Below are 19913 nucleotides of genomic sequence, written 5' to 3'. Positions count from 1 at the left end.
GAAACAGACACATAAAAGGCAGTAAAAAAGGACTTCTCTCCATTAATTCATACACAAACCTTTCTATGAATGAACATGCATTTCCACAGGACATTGTGTGTATTATTACTGTTTAGTTAATTGTCTTTTGTATTGTATATTGTTTACGCATGCTTCATGCTTCAAGTGTACTTCAGAAACTGGCTCAGGCGAAGTGTTCGATAGCGTCGACTGATGATGCAAAGAAGTTCCACATCGAAAGGGAAATTTAGTTCTCAGGGGACCGCCCAGGTGTCTAGTTCCTATATTTTGATGCAATCTCAGTGCTTTTTATCAGGCATTGGGATGCCCTTCATTTCGCCCTGGTAGAGAACACCACATTGCTGCCTCCATATTATTAGGTAACAAATTAATATTGTGTGTTCTAATTAAGCTTTGATTTCATAAAAAAAAAAATCTAAATAAAATTAAAATATTGTGATAATATTGTGTCTAGAATATAAGCAACTCAATATTAAGTTCTTAAACTCCAATCAGAAGATATGTAATGAAAAGTGATTTGGAGCAGGATTTTGGACCAATGAGATTACAATGTGTGCAGTACTAACCAGCTTGTAAGATGTAAGATCCATCAGTGCATTTGTGGCTCTGATTTGTACAACATATTGTCTTTATTTGCACTTTTATGCACTGCCAAAGTGGAGCCTTTTACAGTTGTACAGTGATTACATTTATATTTTCATTCTTCTGTCTGACTTACATTTCAGTTGAAACCTCAGGCAGTCCTCTCTAAAGGCATAATTTGTTTTGGCAGCAGAGGAAACACTGGCCTATACATGGTGTACAGTAATGAATAAGTTAAGTAGAAGGGCTGGCTCTGACTCAGCCACAGATGGTGACCTCCTTCCCAGACAAAAAAAAAAAGGAAAGACTAATGGCTAAACATATTACCCATTAATAAGAGTCCTCAAAAAAGTCTCCCGCCTCTATTGTGTTTGAAACACTCTTCTCTCTTACAGATTGGCAGCCATTTTACTGGGCTGTTTACAATTCCAGAAGCCAAATGATGAATTATGCCATTTTTCCTATTATTGTTTTTTTGTATGACAGTATGAGAAACCAAAATATATAAATAAACAAAAAAGGCTGTGGCAAAGCAGTGAGGCAGGTAATTGCTGCGAAACTAATTAGCTAACTACTCAAGGACAGCTTGGAATGGGAAAACAAGGAGGAGGTGCTGTGTCACCAAAAGTAATTGGATGGAAAATACTCGGGAAAGTGTTGTGTAAACAACTGAAGTGGGGAAGTTCAGAGAAGGACCTGGCAAGGTTGAAGATTAAACGAATTAATGAGTGTGAAGGGGCGCCATCAACAACCTGGGTGCTGTTCTCTCTTACAACATGAGAATCGACTGAGGCAAGCCCCAATTACCGTTCCTCTCTCAAAGAGCTCATGCGGCCCTCTGTTTCAAAGATGAGTAGGGTAAGAATCTGTGTCAACCGAACAGAATGAAGAACAAAGATGTGTTGTGTGTCAGATCCTAAGAAGCCATTTGAAAATGCTCCATTTCTCCATGTACTGTATCCACAGGCCAATTATTCAGTCCTCAGGTTTGAGTTTGGTTAAAACTTTTTAAAACAAACAGAATAAAAAAATGATAATAATAAAAAATCGTTTAAGAACTGTTATCTGAAAGGTTATTTTGAAAACCAAAAATGGTCCCAAGTTGGCATCCCTGCAAAAACTCCTTTTTGAAATCTTTATTTTTAAGAGCGTATAATGATCTTTGCTCATTTTAAATAGTTCCTGGCAACATTAAAGTAGTTCATTTTTCACAAATTCATATTACAGAAGAAAATCTTAAATTGATTTAGGATTCTTATCCTATCTTACAAAATCAAATTTTATCTGTAGTGAGGAAATCTTATCGAGTTCGGTAATCAACTCTCAGGTCTGTTACCCCGCAACCAACGACACGCAAACAGCTGCTGTGAAGTAAAATGGAAAAACTAGAGATTAAAATGGAGAAACAAAAGTGGTGCTTTTCATTAAGTGAACTTTTGATAACCTTGGTAGAAAAGGCAAATCCTTTTATTTCATAGGAGTCTGAAATTATTTGTCAGAGTTTTGTCGTCAATGTGCAGGACATCATTTGGGTGTTCACATAGTCTTTCCATCATCAAACATCTCTGTTCTTAATCTTGTATCATTAATAAATGTGACGCCATTCTCAGACAGGGCTATTATTATGTGATTTTTACAGTAATAATTAATTTCAAAAATAATTTTGAAGTTAGGACACCATTGGGGTTGTCCTAAAGTTACGACAGTTTTTAGGATTTTTTGTGGAGTTAGGGCGCTTATGTTATACCCTTTTCCTATCCATAGTTAAAATAAGATTATGCACTTAAGAAATGTCATTTTGTAATAGCTTTTGTCCTAAATGAGGCCTAACTGAAATTGCCATGGTTACCAAACAGATAAGATAGGATTCTAAAGTTAGGATCTTTCTGTAATGCGCCAAATCTTTCATTTGAAAGCCACATTTCTAACTTTTGTAAAACCGCGTTTTTCCATCTTAAAAATATCTCTAAATGCTCTCAATGTAAAATGCAAAAAGGTTCATTCATGCTTACATGACCTCAAGGCTAGATTATTGTAATGCTTTACTGGGTGGTTGCCCTGCATGCTTAATAAACAAAACTCCTTGGTTGCATTGGCAGCATTGCAATACTGCATTGGATCCCTATTAAACATCGCATTCATTTTAAAATCTTGCTGTCTACTTATAAAGCTCTGAATTGTTTAGCTCCTCTGCACTTGAGTGAACTCCTATCGCATTTTAGTCCATTATAGTCCTTCATGTCCACTGCGATCATGGCAAGTTGATAATACCTTAAATATCAAAATCAACTGCGGGCAGTAGATCATTTTCCTATATAGTCAAACAATGTTGCCATCTGATGTACCAAATTAATGTTGAAACAACATTAATATTTCAACTACACTTCAATGGTGCATCAACAAATTCCTGACCATTTCAAAATTTGGTGCAAACCTTTAAAAATTTAAATGACACCTTTCCAGTTGAGCAGTTGAGTCAATTTATTTTATTCAGTCAATGACAGTCATATATTAAAATATCATTCTTTAAAAAAGAAAAGGGGAGAAATAGGACAAAAGCTTTTTAACCTTTAAAAATAAAATTGGCTTCAGAAGTCTGTCATAATTACAGGTGGTCCAATTGTTCAGGTTTTAAAAAATCTGTCTTACATCAGACTACTGCCTCATTTCCTTTGGGTTCTCTGAAATATGAAAAAGAAAGCATGATGTTACTCAAGAGCAAGTCAATTCAGTTGTCATACATACATTCACATTCAAGAATGTTAATATACTGAACACAATATGATTCACTTTAAAAGAAAAAGTTGCTGAACACAAAATATTCTAACTACAATTATAGTATCGTTAAATTCTGTTTATTTAATTTATTTTTCTAAAATCTATTAATGCTTCAATATCAGAAGAAAACACTATGGCAGGGGTGTCCGATTTTATCTCCAGCCCTAATTAAGGCAGCTAATCATGGTCATTAGGATCAATGAAAACTTCCAGCCAGGTGTGTTGGAGCTAAACTCTTCATGAAGAGGAACAAACACCTCTGAACTATAGCCATTAACTATATCTCAGTTCATTTTCTTTGAAAATACATAGCATTCAAGTAACAAGTTTATCTTGTAGAATAAAAGAGCTTAGGTTTTTTCAATGAAAATTTCTTTAAAGGGATAGTTCAGCCCGAAATGAAAATTTTGTCATCATTTACTCGCCCTCAAGTTGTTCCAAGCCTGTATGAGTTTCTTTCTTCTGTTGAACACAAAATAAGATCTTTTAAAGAATGTTGGTAACCAGAAAGTTGATGGTGGCCATTGATTTCCATAGTAGGAAATAAATACCATGGTAGTCAATGGCAACCATCAACTGTTTGGTTACCAACATTCTTCAAAATATCTTCTTTTGTATACAGCAGAGGACAGAAATTCATACAGGTTTGGAACAACTTGAGGGTGAATAATTGACGGCATAATTTTCATTTTGGACTGAACTATTCCTTTTTAAGCAGCAGATTCACCTTATGTAGACCTTAATCTCTTTAAATATCACAAAATAGCCATGTCAGTCACTTTCTTAATAAATACAAGATGTTATTGTGTTTCAGTGGAAACAAGCTAAACTGAATGGAATTCAGTTACATTTCTCAAATTTAATACAGATTCAGGAATATGAATGTTTATCTGATTAAGCAGTGATAAGGCACAGGATATCATCAAGTCCCAGGTCAGGTGATTATGCAGTCGACTCGGTGTATGATCAATGTCAGCATGATCAGGAGGATGCTTTTTTTAATTGTCCATCTTCATCTGCCTTCACTCCTACTAAAGGAGCAATGTGCTCTGCATGCAAGCACTGACGGATGCAAGACATGGGCTATGTTTGCAGTGTAACATTCTTGCTCATGCTCATGTCTCCTGCACTTCAAGAAATCTGTTAAATGACGTTAGAACTTTATTCAGGAAATTCCTGATAAACTTTACTAAAGCAAGATGCATTTAAGAATGTAGAAAAATAGATGCTCAAACACTTTAATAACTTTTTAATCCATCTAATTACAGTGAGTAACAACACAAATCAAATGCAAATAAGCACGCAAAACAAAGGAACAGAGAAATAAGGTAGATGCACCATTGTTTGAAACTGTGCTAGAGAAATCATGTAAGTTTGTCAGGTGCTTCAACAAACAAGACTTCTGTTTTCTCTCTAATGAGGAAGCATTAGACTACTGAGAAGTGCACATGCAAAACCAAAATGGGTTCACCGATCAATTTCAAACTACAATAAATGTTTTTCAACCATTTTCAACAGACTTGCTAAAATCATGAAGGCCCACCCTTAAATCAAACAGTGGATTAGAGCAAATTGGGTAAAGCGGTTGAAAATGCCCATTGTGGTTTGAAAGCGCCCGACTGATTGAGAAACACCCACTAGTGTTCTGCAGAGATACATGCCTGAATTATCTTGTGCTCATCAACAACAAATCACTGTTAGTTCATGTCACTGTCTCCACCCGTGTGTGCTGTTGGCTTTCATCAAAATTTCAATGCTGATCCAACATACTTTAAACATTGAAATGTCAACCTCAACCAAAATGATGGTTTGGATCAAAACTCAACATTGTATCAATGTCATCATGCTATCTGTGATAACATCCAATGTACTTGTTACATCGTAAGAGGAATGGCATCTACGCTAATATTAGTCTGTCTCATTCTTATCCTGAGGTTACTGTAGTCAGCTAGATCCGGTCCATATCCAGAGCAGATGGTGGACCTGCATCCTGAGACAACCACAACACCCCTAAATGTCAGCAAGAGACCATGAAACCTATATAAGCCCTAGAGAAAGATCCCCTGTGAAGGCCTCGTCGACATGACAACCCTACATGTATTGTAATGTACAATATCTACATGTAAACCGGACAGAATGATTTCTTTTTGAGTCGGCCTGATTCAGTACTTGAGTTCAACTGACTTGATCCAACTGCAGCAGTTAACATAACTTAGATTTTGATCTTTGCACACAAAGTTTAGAAGACCTGGAATGTAACACAAAAAGTCATGTTGACCTTTTTTTTTTCTTTTTTTTTTTTACTTTAAAGCTTTCATTGTCGCTACATCTACCGGTATATTATTCAAAACAACTTCTTTTGTATTATGAAGAAAGGAGGTCTTATTGGTTAGGAACAACATGAGGGCGAGTACATGATGACAGAATTTTCATTTTTGGGTGAACTAATCCTTTAAAAATTAAAGACTTTGATGATTTTGAGAAAAGCCTCAGGGTTTCTCTCAGAACACTCAGTTAAGCAGCCAACATGAAGGCTAAGAACATTTTTATGTTATTACATTTTTTAAGAAAAAGCCATCTTTTTATTTTAACCCCTATAGTTTATGTATTTCAATGTGTTCCCAAAGCTTGTTGGCAGGGACAAAATCCCAGTCACCTCTCTCTCCAGTTAAATGTTTTGACAGTTTTTTTTTTCTTTTTTTTTATTGTCTCTGAGAAACCTTTATTGCATGACCACATCACATTTAGTTTAACTGATCCGAAGGGGCTGCTCTGTCATTTCCCCCTTTCATCTTGCTTCCCAGACCCTGACACTTTAATGTCAACATCCATTTCATAGCATCTTATCCTTAACATTGAATCAGGCTTTCACACTGGAAATCTTTACACTCAAACCACAATCATGGTCAAAACCAAGAGGAAGCAGTGCAAACAAGTACTTCAGTCATGGATACAGATGAGCAATCAATCTATATATATATATATATATATATATATATATATATATATATATATATTATAGTCACATAAGTAACATTTTACAATGCAGTTAAAAAAAAACAAAAAACATTTTGTATATATACACAGACACACTATTGTATGTATTGCTATATGTATGTGTTAATCCCAATTTGCATACTATCCATACTACTATGGATTAGGAAGGACAGCAATGTGATACTGTAATATGAATAAAAATGCATGCCACTACAAGTATTAAATAAAATATTCCAAAACTAAAATAGTTTTAAAAATGTCAGGGTATTTTATACATACTTTTCAGGACTGAATGAATGTATGTTTACTCATTGACGCTTGCTTACAGATCTGTCACAGGCTCAGCTCCCTCCTACTTTCACGCACTCCTACAAGTCTACATCCCTACCAGAAGCCTTCGATCGGTCAACGAGCGACGTTTCGTGGTTCCATCACAGAGAGCCAAAAAATCTCTTTCCAGAACATTCTCATTCACAGTTCCATGCTGGTGGAATGATCTCCCCACCCGCATCCGGAATGCTGAATCCCTGACAACATTCAAAAAAGAGCTGAAAACTCATCTCTTCCGTGAGCACTTAACCTCATAAAAAAATTTTTTTTGTTTTTTTCCTTTTCCTGTAAATTCTCGCTTATTGGGCTTATGCTACTCTGAATAATGCCTGAACTTCGTATTTTGAGCACTTCTTGCGTTGTTTTTGCCTCTTCACGATGACTCGCTTAATTTAGTCCCAATTTGTAAGTCGCTTTGGACAAAAGCGTCTGCTAAATGACTAAATGTAAATGTCAATGTCATATAATAAATAATATAATTTAAATGATTTTAAACTGCAGGAGAATGCGGGCAAATTAAAAGTACTGTGCCATCACTTGTAGAAGCATGCACATAGAGTGCTGCAGTGATTATGTACTTTTGTAGGCCAACTCATAAGTTAGCATCACCCTGGTTCCCATTCAGTCTTTCATGTTCGACGTTATGTCGGACTGACGTCATGGGGTCTTGCCTTGGAGCTCAATCACCTCCAAGTGGTAACAGAATGAGCCAGTGAACATTGCCCAGTGAGATTTGCATGCTGAGTCATACCTACACAGACATATGGGTATAAATAGGGGCCGGCATTACTCACTCCATTCATATTTTGCTTTGGAGCCGAGCGGTTGCACAGCGATCGCTCTTTCCAATTCACCTCTACTGAAGAGTAAATTTCTAAAGAGTAAACAACAGCAATTTTAATCGATATTAGGAGAACATTTTGAAAACAGCAATTTTATTGCTACTTTGCCTGCAGCTCGTCGTGGGATCTCTCTGCCGGTGTGAAGGCGATCGCTGCATCGTGGAGTGGGCTTTTGTCCTATGGAGACGATGAGGAAACTGAGCTGCCCCCTCCGGGGTGGTTGTTTACACTGAATCGGATTCAGAGTTGACGGCCATGTTTTCCTGAGCCGCAGCGGGCATCAGGCTCGAGTGGAACCCTCCACCGTGTCCTGAGTGCTCGTGGTTGGATGACTGGATCCTGAGTGCACTCCGTGCGCTCTGTGTGACCATCTCACTGAGCTGTCGCCAAACATTGAGCCCGTGGTCGGAATGGAGACTCCATCCCCAGGCGGTCCAGCTGATTTGGACCCGATTCGGGAATGCACAGGTAGGTGATCACTGGGAAAGCACTGGGAGGAGCAGGCAGACAGAGGGAACGGGGAGCTTGCTGTTGGACCACCTTAGCGGAGGAGCCATTGCCAGCTGCCAGGAGGCAGAGGAGTGTCGAGCCGTCCACTGAGGATGTTCCAAAACCATTGCATGGCACCGTGAGTGAGAGCCTCTCAGCTGGTTAAGGACTGAGCGCCAGTGTGTCCGGGAAACGGAACAAGTTATTTTTTTTCTCTCCTCTCTCGTCTCTGTCTCTCCTCATCCTTCCATCTCCTTTTCTCTCGCTTCGTCTGTACTTTCCCCCAAGGTGTTACGGCCACCGTGACGTAGAGCACAGTCTCAAGGGTATCCCTGGCCTGCTGCGAGGGGCGATGGGGGTATGTGGCAAGCAGGGCGGAGCCAAGAGCCATAAGAACGTGGCCGAGAGCCATGAGAATGGTGCGAGGCCGGTGGCGTGATTGCTAATGAGCGTCAGCTGCGCGCCACACCAGTCTCAATTGTCTCATGGAGGAGCTCCGGATTGATGAAAGGAGGAGTGATGACAGTGAAGTTCACGAGTTCACACTTACATATAATTTGAGGGGGTAAAGTTTAATGCGTATTTGGCGTGCTGTCCGGGGGGAGGGCTCCGAGCTCGGAGTTCGGCCCGAACCCAGAGTACTCCCCACGTATGTAAGTGCTTAGGACTAGAAGCGTGGAGAAGGGGTGGTGGAGGGATGCTGCAAAACTGTCAATGGAATGAGGTGAGACTGCTGAGTGTATATACACCTCTTACCATTGATTGCTGAGTGCTCTCCACTTGTGTTAATTATCTGAACGTGCTCCTCCCGAACCTTGTTAATAAAACATAATGACGAGAGAGGACCAGGCCTGAACTTTACGTTATGTTTTGTTTATGTGTGTCGTACAAGAGGGGCTGCCGCTTTTACTTTTGTTTTGTTGTTTGTTTGTTTCAAATGATTTAAGTTTCGTTGAATGTTCGCCGGTTTCCGCCTCCTTCTTCCCTAAACAACTAACCTTGTAACTGACACCCATTCAGAAACTTTCCACGCTCAGGCAACTCAGATCCCATTTAGTCAGATAGATGATGGGGTCTAACTACAACCTAATACAGCCTTTCAACTCAAGTAGAACCAAAATCGGGGAGCGGAGTAAGAGTGCTTGTTTCAGATATAGGCTTAACTTGACCTTCCTTCCAGGGCTATCTCCATTAGGGTTGAATTAAGTCCACATCCCCTGTAAGGGGTAGGTTTAGTGTTTTTGTTTCAGATACAAGATCAATTTAACCTTCATTGTAGGACTATCTAAATTAGGGTTGGATTATGCTACGTGATATTGCAAACTGATATTTGTTATCATATTAATTTCATTTATTATCATAATCATAAACACACTGATTTGTAGAACAAATAGTTTTTGTCTTTTTTATTTATTTACCTATAGTCTCGCACATTCACAGAAAATGTCTCTATTCCGTGATGCAAAACAAAGGAATATATTAGGGGTCCCAGGGTTGGCTGAGAGACTTGGTGGGGGGTCCTGCAGAAAAGGTCGACAACCACTGGGTTAATTGATTGTGTCATACTGTAGCTACAGTACATATTAAATGCACTCTGACTTTTGTTATTATGCTTATGTAAAATAATATATAGTGATAAGATCCAAATCCTTTATGTTAACTTTCTTTTGGAGATGGGGTCACGCTTAATTTTTTTTAGCATTTAGTGATTTTGTATTAGCACTAATTTCTAAGCACACTCTGCTTCTCTCTTTGTGTATTAATGGATTAAAGCTAACAAGCCATTTATGGAAAATATATATATATTTCAAATGCTTTTGAACTGCAAATGGATGTCCATTAATGTGATATTTTACATATTTAGGTCACTGCTCAGACAAATAACAATGTCATCATCAGTCTGAATGCCTAATGAATGAATGAGACCTAATGCATAAATAAATGCCATTATAACATACAAACGACTGTAGCCCTTCTCAAATTTTCCTGCCCTTTTTGTCCCACTAATGTCCTGTCACAGGATGTGTTGTGGCATCTGTGGCAGTTTGTCTTGGCAAGGCATCACTGTGCAGGTGGAGCAAAAGATTAAAGAGTCAGATGTTACACACTCAGAACACATGAGCTTCAAGGCCACAACAAGGACATAAATACTTTTCTCAACCTGTTCGCAAAAGGTTTAACTATTGGCGCTTTTCCACTGCATGGTACGGTACGGCTCGGTTCGGTACGGCACGCTTTGGCGCTTTTCCACTGCATGGTACGGTACGGCTCGGTTCAGTACGGCTCACTTTTGACGCATTTCCACTGCATGGTACGGTACGGTACGGCTCGCTTCGGCTCGCTTTAAATGGTACCACCTCTGTTGAGGTTCCAAGCGTACCGTACCGATACTAAAATGTGACGTGAAAACACTGCAGATCACTGATTGGTCAGACAGAATCATCACTACCAGCGTCATTGTATTTACAACACGAGACACTAAACCCGCTAGATTTAAATAGCCAGTAGACAACAGCCAACACTGTATCACCTGTTTTAAAAGTATTTGCTTCAAAAAAAAAGTATAAACTTAAAAAAAAGAAATGGCTGAATCGTGGTCAGTGGACGAGGTGCAGACGTTCCTCTCGTTGGTTGCCGAGGAGTGGATGGGGAAACACGGAATGAAAAATTCGCATTTAATATGATGATGTCATGGCAGTAGAGACGGCAACTATAACGATCAGTCCCACCCACTTTGAAGCGGTACTAACTGCAGTGGAAAAGCAACCGAGCTAAAGCGAACCGAACCGTGCCGTACCGAGCCGAGTCGTACTGCGCAGTGGAAAAGCGAAGCGAGCCGAACCGTTCCGCGCCGAGTCGAACCGTACCGAGCCGAACCGAGCCGTACCATGCAGTGGAAAAGCGCCATAAGTTCTCATTCAGAAGACACAAGTACAGAATATAATTAACTAAAGCTGTCACAATGTGAACTCCAATAACACATTTATCCATGTGTAAACATTTTGTAACAAAACTGATGAAACACTAATCAGGGTAATACAAATAAGGGCAAAAAAACAACACCAGATATTTATTTGATACAGTGGCTAAATTAGACCACCCACCAACAACACATTTGCAGACACACATTTAATTTTTTGATGGGGATTACAAAATCAGGTGTTTTGTTATTAATAAATGCAACAACAGCAGAAACATTCAAATAATAGCATTAAAGGGATACTTCACCTCTGGAAAGATTAATGTGTATTTAAAATAGGTCGTTTATGTAGAAGAAATGTGAAGACATTTTTGAATTTGGAGCTTTCTAGACTGAGAAAAGCCAGAAAATGTATTTTTGGCTTGTGTGGATGAAAGACAACAACTCCAAGAATGCACTTGCTTCGCTGCCCTAGGTGGCCACTCCCAAGCCATGCCTACCGGTAAGAGAGCGCAGTTGAAAACAAGGTTAGGCTACTAGTGAGTCTCCGAGACGAGTTTGCCCGGGATATCGAGATCGCCCAAAATGTCCGGGATTCGGCTTTTGCGTTCTACAGTCGCCATTCATTATGTTTACTGTGGCGAGCAGGACGAGGCTGGCCGCGGGAGAACGGCGCGAGGCCGGTGGCGTCATTACTGAGACGCTGCGGTCTCATATCTCTCACGGGAAGAGGAGCGGGAATTTTCTTAGCAATGTTAAAACGCACATCAACCGATCACTTGTTTAGCGTTCATGTAAACACTACATTCAGATTCACCAATCGGAATGAATTCAGTTAGATTGAAACAAAAGGTGTGCATGTAAACAATGAATGGCGACTGCAGAAAGCAAAAGCCGAATCCCGGACATTTTGGATCTCGACGGCCGGACATGTCCGGGAAAAAGAGGATGGTAACCCCTACTACTCAGCTTTCTCCTACTACTCAGCTTTCTCCACAGAACAAGAGCCTGGCTAGCTTAGCTTCCAAAGAAAGACGGCTGACACTGTGTACATTCTGTGAGTGAGATCCCACCCTCTATGGGCGGGTTGAAAACATGCGGAACAGCTCCTCCTACTGGCTGTAGTCTTTAGCCTCTGGCCAGAAAATCCTCCGATGACGCAAAATGACGATTTTTGCGTCATCGGAGGATTTTTTCCAGACAAAAAATACATAAATCTCTCCTCTCAGGGGGATATGAGGGTGGAAAGCACGGTAATTCGAAAATACTACAGGTTTTCTTCTAATACAAAGCTTAATGCTAAATCCTGAAGTATCCCTTTAACAACTGCAGCCAGATTTGACCTACAACAATGTAATCCACTAACATGTACTAGTTAAATATTGACCAAAATGTTTCATAAAATTATAGACATAATATTCATGTCATAATACAGAAGGAGACAACACAGGTAAGTAGCGAAACACTGGTGTTTATTTGGCAGGAACCGGAGGCATGAGCAGGAGAGAGTCAATGGTGAGTAAAACTGGTGAGATAACTTAGCTTGATGATAACTGGTATCTTCTTAATGTGTTTGCAGAAGCGATGGCAAAACAGGAGTCAGACGAGCTGACTAGACAGTAACTTAAGTGTCTATAGTGTAGACAAGACTAGAAAACTGACATGAGGATGTTGACTGCAGATATAGTGCAAGTGATGATTGGGTGCAGGTTCTGTGTGTCAGTAATCGGGTGATTGTGATCGGATGGGCGGAGCTGGGTGATCTGGGGCACGTTCAAGTTCAAAACGGTGCGCAACGTTTTGCTACGGTTTCCGGGTTGGACGTCATGTTTCCTGGAAACGGTGTGCACCGGTGTGCAACAGGGTTTGAGATATGTTTTCTCTTGTTTGGTGGGTGTGTGAAAACTGCAGTCCAATCAGCAGCAACATGTATATAAAGCACGCGGTATTAAAGTGAACTCGCACAATGGGTTCAAGGAAAGTAATTTACAAATGTGTTCGATGCAACTCGGTATACGCAACAACTGAGGATATTAGAAGACATGTTTGTCGTAAGTTTTATTGTAAAAATATAGGATATCAACATAATGATGTAGTTGTTTATATTTTTAGCTTCATTGCAAGTGTATGACATTTGGTATAGAAATAAACAATGGTAATTAAGTGCTTTTCCTAAAAATGAGAAAGAAAATACAGGGTATTAAAACTACAAATAAAGTCAGTATGTGAGGATAAATAGATGTGTTTTAGTCTGAATTAGGTAAGATGTGTGCTTCCATTTCAGTTTCAGCAATCCCTTCACTCGATTGGGATGTTCTCTTTTGTTCTGGGCGGCAAGTGCAGTAACTGTAACATCAGGCATATTTTGTAGTATTAAACACATATTTATACCGACTTCATCAGGCTTCGAAAATTCTTCACAAAGAACACAAAGAATGGCCTCCTCAGCTGCCATAGTTGCAACTCTTGCGTCATCAGAACAGTGTTCAACGCATCACCGTTTCTGTTTAAAAAACGTTGTGCAACGTTTTGTCGGGGCTGAACGCAGACACACCCACCAAACAAGAGAAAACGTATCTCAAATCCCGTTGCACACCGGTGCACGCCGTTTCCAGGAAACATGACGTTCAACCCGGAAACCGTAGCAAAACGTTACGTTTTGAACTTGAACATGCCCCTGGTGTTGATGGTGTGGCTGTTGGTGTGACTGATCCCCTGACAATTCCAGCCTTTAAACCATTTTTAAAAAACAGGATGAGTCAAAATGATTATAGGTATTTTATCAGCTCAATGAATAGTTCTAGATACCTTATCCAAATTCTTTATATTTTTAGAATGCACATTTGCTTATTTTACATTAACTGGTTAAAATGTACATCAGTGCATAAAAATGTGATCTGAGTTTCACAGACAAAAACTGCAGACAGACAGTCTGAATGAAAATGTAAATCAACTCTCTGTCAGTAGGTGGAGCTTATGGAACAGTAGAAATAGAGCGGTTTCCCCGGTAACCTCTGTAAACATAGCAGTGCTGATAAACACTACGCGTTACATGGAGGGAAGATGAAAAGAAAATGCCATCAAAACTTCTCAAGGCAGTCAGTTCCCCTCAGAGATACATTCATAGAATCATTCATACTTTAATTCATATAATTTCCCTCAACACTCGGTTGATAAACTCTCTCACTTGTTTTCGACATTTTTTCAAATAAAACGAAACCTACGCTGCATGTTCTGTGAGACTGTTGCTTTGCTTAATACTGGACAGTATTTCTACCAGAAGGGCAGGTGAACGTTTGCATGGTACTTATTCCGTTAAGTATGAACAGATGGTAGTGAGCTACAATGATTTGTGTTTAGCTGTATAGAAAAGTTATTTGGCTTAGGCCCCATCCTTAGTCAGAATCCTGAGGGATGCAGATTCGGTTAATCCTGCCTGAAGTCAGGGGTGGAGTCTACCTGCTATGGATGAACAGGGGACAATCTGGTGGTGGTGGAGAGGATGGAGGGGAACGTCAGCATCATCAACTGCGAACATGAAACAGAGTAAATTGCATTGTGGTTTATTGTCAAACTGGTTATTGTTTCATCCCTAACCCTCAAACACCTTGGCAACCTCTCGTAAATCTTTAGCGACCCCTAGTTGGGGTCGCAACCACCAGGTTGGGAAACACTGTGTTAGACTCTGTACCAACTAAGCTACTGAAAGAGATGCAGAAGCCAGAGATCCTCCTCTTAATATTATTAATTTATCATTGTCATTAGGATATGTACCAAAAACCTTTGAGCTGGCTGTTATTAAACCACTTAATAAAAATAAAAAATGCAACTTGATCTTAGAGAACTAGTTAATTACAGACCGATCTCAAATCTCCCTTTTCTGTTAAAAATACTAGAAAATGCTAGCCTGGAAATCCAGACCTAAATCTGAAAGATTAATGGTGTGGCATCGACTAATGAAAATCGGCCAGCTCGAGGGGCAGCACCAAGCATGCATTTGAAAATCTCACTGCACGCAATTGGATAACACTACGACCAATCACAACAAGCCCCATACGCTTCGCTACCAGCGGAGCAAACTGGTAGATTAGACTCTTGCCGTATACGGTCGGCAAAACAGCAAAAACGTCCTTCTTGCATAGGGACGATTCGAGCAACGTCTTCTGTTCCTGTTTTTAGATAAAAAGCCAAGTCTAACTCGTTAATTGTAGCAGCCAAAGCCGTTTCAAACAACTGGTGTTCATCCATAGCCATCTTGCAATGTTTATTAATGACTTCGACATCACAGCGCTGTCGTCATCTGTTTAGCTCGCCTCTGGCCCGCCTACATCAGATAACCCGATGTGATTGGTGCAGCTCGGATACAAGGGCATTATTTAATGAGCATCATTACTCAACACCAGAGTAACTCGCTGAGCAAATTCAACTTGTTCTCTCGCGAGAACTCTGGATTTCCAGGGTAAGAAAATGCAGTATCCTCACAAATATAAAAGTTTGGTCATGACATTTTTTATCATGCCACAATCTTTTATCAAGATCCTGCTACTTGTCTACAAATCTTTAATAAATCTTGTTCCTACCTATTTGACAAACTTAATCCACCCCTACACTCCCGCAAGAGGTCTAAGATGGGAGGGTAAATTCCTCCTCTAGATCCCTAGAACCTGCCTAAAGACCAGAGAAAGTAGAACTTTTAAAGTGGCTGGCCCCACTCTTTGGAATAACCTAATCATATTAGAACGGCTTCCACTTTATCTAAGTTTAAATCCTGTCTTAAAACTCATCTTTTTTCCTTGGCTTTATAGTTCTGTCTGGTTCTTATGGTGATTCTAATTGTATGTTTCTCATTTTCTGTGTACCCTTATTCTTTTAATGTATAGCACTTTGGTCGGCCTGTGGCTGTTTTTAAATGTGCTTTAGAAATAAACCAAAATTGAAGTTGAACTTGGGTATATAAGGCGTCCAGCGTGCAAGAGAACAAGAGATGCACTGCTTCGGCTCAGAAGAACAAAGCTGAAATGTACATTGTCGCCTTATATACCCGTATGGGGTTTGGCCTTGCATGCAAAATTTGCATACCATTTCTGATACTCTTAGAGGTGACCCCCAACCTGCCGGTTCGACACAATGTCAAACGTGACAGACAGAAAAGGAACTGTAAAATTACTGTATAAATGTAGCAAATTGCTACCTTATTCATTTTTGTATTAGGTTAGGTTTTGAACTTACAGTTAGTTTAACAATTTTGAAAATCATATGTAATGGTGCAAATTGGTGATACATAGGGCCCTATTTTAACGATCTGAAACGCAAGTATCAAGCGCAAAACGCAAGTAACTTTGTGGGCGGGTCTTGGGCGCTGTTGCTATTATACCGACGGGATAAATTACTCTTGCGCCCGACGCAAATCTAAAATGGGTTGGTCTGAAGTAGACGCGAGCCTTCTCTTGTTTCATGGCGGTTTGCTATTATAACTGCGGATTTGCCAGGCGCGCGCCAGGAGCGGTTCACAGCCGAGGAGACCGACGTTCTGGTCAGACAGAGAGGTGACATTAGGGACATTAGGGCACACAAAAACAATTGGTTTCACCAACCACTCAAAACCAAAACAAATAGTGTTCCAACCAATCACCGACAGGGGGAGGGTGTTGTGAGGTTTTGAGCCAGCTTCATCTTCAGCTCCGACTTTGCGTGCAGCCATGCACGAGCACAAAACCTCACAACATCCTCCCCCTGTCAGTGATTGGTTGGAACACTATTTGTTTTGGTTTTTGGTTTCCTCTTTTCGCTGAACCACCCCCGGGAGCGCAAGTTAATTTCCTAATTTACCGACGTGCGTCTGTGGAGGGAAAAGTTCGCTGTGCGCGGGTGCAAAATAGGAATGATACATGCGTCGGTGTACAAAATCAATTGCGCTGGGTGCAAGATAGGGCCCATAGTGTTTTGGTAGTGTTTGTGTCTGAATGAGAAAATAATTCATGTTATTTGGAAGATGAAGTCATTGAATGTGTGAAGAAGAGTTTTGAAAAAATGACCCTAATGACTGTAAAAAAATAAAATAAAATAAAAAACCTTTAGGAGACTCCTGCACTACTGCAATATATATATAAAAACTGCTTGGAATGTTAGCCACAACAAAATAACTCCCAACCATCCAGAGAGTTGCATTCCATGTATTTGATTTAGGCTGTAATAGGCTTGTCGTTGAACAAGGTAAACAAACTCTATATTTTCTAGAAAGTGAGATCGATTATGCCATGAGAAGTTGTTGTGTCCATGGTATGCCACTCAGAATATAGATAACAGGAATTTGCATGTCTGTCCAGATGTTGGGAAAAGTTTATTTGATTTATAGACAATGGAGTTGTCAGCACGAGCCGTTTAAAAAAAAAGAAGCTGTTTATTTACTGCCGTGAGCAGATGCCGAGATTCTGGCAGTTTGAATAGTGATGATCAGACAAAGTTTTGCTCCACAGCTCAATGTGAGCTATGGTATGGAAACTAGAGATGAGGACATACTTTATTTTATGCAAGTGTTCCTAATAAATAAAAACGGCATAAAAAGGTAACATTGCTTTTGAAAAAATATGTTTTAAATCATGTACACTCACAAAGACTCAAAGTATATATATATATATATATATATATATATATATATATATATATATATATATATATATATATATATAAAGTATAATAAAATTGTCATGTGCAGGCAGACTAAGCAATCCAGGAGAGACGGATATAAATGCAGGTTTACTTTAATAATATAAATGAAGGTAACAACCAAGTAACACAAGGAAACATGGAGATAAAACTGAAAACAACTACACACAACATGCATGGAAGGACAACAACCGACAATGAACATAGGAAACACTGGGGTAACAAGCTAGAAACTGTCAGGGTTCTGTCACTTCTGTCTAGTCTACAGTATTTCTTGGTTTTGTGACAGAGCCCTGAAACTGTTTTGTCTTGCCTGTGCCTTGTTTCATGTGCTTTCATGTCATGTTTTGTCTTGTGCTGTGTTCCATGCAGCTTGTGTTTATCACTGGCTGCGTGCTTTCATGTTGTCATGTTTTGTGTGAACACATGGCTTATGAGTATTCTCATTAGCTGCGTGTTCATGTCTTGTTTTGTTGGGGCAAAAGGCTGGTGATTGTGTTTGCTGGCCATGTGCTCATGTGTTTGTCACATTTGGTGTGAGCACATGGGCAGCAAACACAATCACCAGCCATGTGCCCCAACAAAAAATGAGAATACTCATAAGCCATTTGATTGTCATGTGTTTCCTTGTGCCATGTGCTCTCCTGTTGATTGTCTAACCCCGCCCATCTTGTTACCTGATTTTTGGTTCATTTGCCCCACCTGTCCTCCCTCGTTACCTGCCTTGTTTGCTCCCTATTTATTCTCCCTGTGTTTTCAGTCCTGTGCTGGATTGTTGGTTAATCTTAGGGCGCTTTCACACTGGCAGTTTAGTGCGGACCGGGGCACGGTTCGCATGAAAAATCGCTAATGTGAACGCTGTCATCGGACCCGGGTGCGCACTAGAGTACCGAACCCGAGACTACCTGGAGGAGGTGGTCTGAGCTCGGTCGCTCCCGAACCGTGGCGCGGTTCGCGTTAATGTGCAAGCAACACGGACTCGGGTGCGCGCTTGTTCAGGAAGTATAGTATCCCGCGCATGCGTGTCACTGTCGATATCATTGTTTCCTCACACACGACAACCATGAGTGGCAGGGGAACGTTGTGGGACACTGAAGAGGTGATGTCTCTCACTATGTTGTGCATAATAGCACCAAAAAAACAGACAAATTACAGCTATGCTCAGTCGAGTTGTATTATCCATGCATTTTCCGTGTGCGTTTGCGATGACGTAAGATCACTGCAAACGCACCTGGGTTCGATACAACTAATTGAGTGTGAAACCAGACCAACGCTGCGGGGGGCGCCGGAAACGAGCGCACTCGGGTTCGGACTGCAGCAAACGAACCCAGTGGAAAAACGCCCTTACCTCTTGTGTCAAAGTCAAAGTCAAAGTCTCCCCCCTTGGGATAGGTTTTTCCTTGTTTTTTAATAAATAAAAGCCCATTAGCTCAGCACCTGAGTCCTTGCTCCTTTCACCACCCCCACACCTGACAGAAACACTAGAAACAGCCAGGAAATAAAACAAAAGTCCTGACAAGACATGGGGACCATATAATAAAAAATTAAATAAAGCTTTTTTATTCTACGTGGAGGTTGCCATTTAGCGATCACATGACCGGTCAAAAAAAATATTTACAGCTTCATTTTAAGAAATGATCCAAAAGGCTTTAGCTCACATCATATGAGCCATGATTTTTAACTATTCTAATAACCTCTGATAATAAAGCTTGAAATTTGACCTATTTTGTCCATCTGAATTTCAAACATTTTAAACTAGGATTTTTATTTCTTTTTCGTTTCTTTTTCATCTGAACATTTTAAGATGTAATTTTATAATTACATAATTTCACCTCTAAAAACTTCAGAACTGCCACTATCTAAAACACATCTATAAAAAACGAATGTCAAAAATAATTCGTTTTTTATGTCACATGTCTGGAATTTAACTACAAAATTAAGACCTAAAACTACAAAATACACCAAAAATTGTTATTCACCTCAATTGTTATTGCTAAAAAATTGTTGACTGTATGGCCCTGTCCCAAATGGCGCACTTCATGCGGACTTTCGGTCTCGTGGACTTGAATTGCGCGTGCTCGCTGAGTCTACGAGTCCGTAGGCCGTCCCATTCAGCATTTTACCGCTCTGAAGTGTGCTCAGCAGCGCCCCCTTTGTACCCTTGAAGCGGTCTTCCACGAAGCCCGCATAGATGCAGGCTCCACGCACTTTAACTACCCAGGAATCCTTGCGAAAGGCCAATCAGACAACAGATGGGAGGAGATTTCACTCACGGATAATTGTTGACA

The sequence above is a fragment of the Leuciscus leuciscus genome, assembly GCF_965113295.1.
Source record: "Leuciscus leuciscus genome assembly, chromosome: 16".
NCBI lineage: Eukaryota > Metazoa > Chordata > Actinopteri > Cypriniformes > Leuciscidae > Leuciscus > Leuciscus leuciscus.
This window is presented reverse-complemented; position numbering follows the sequence as displayed.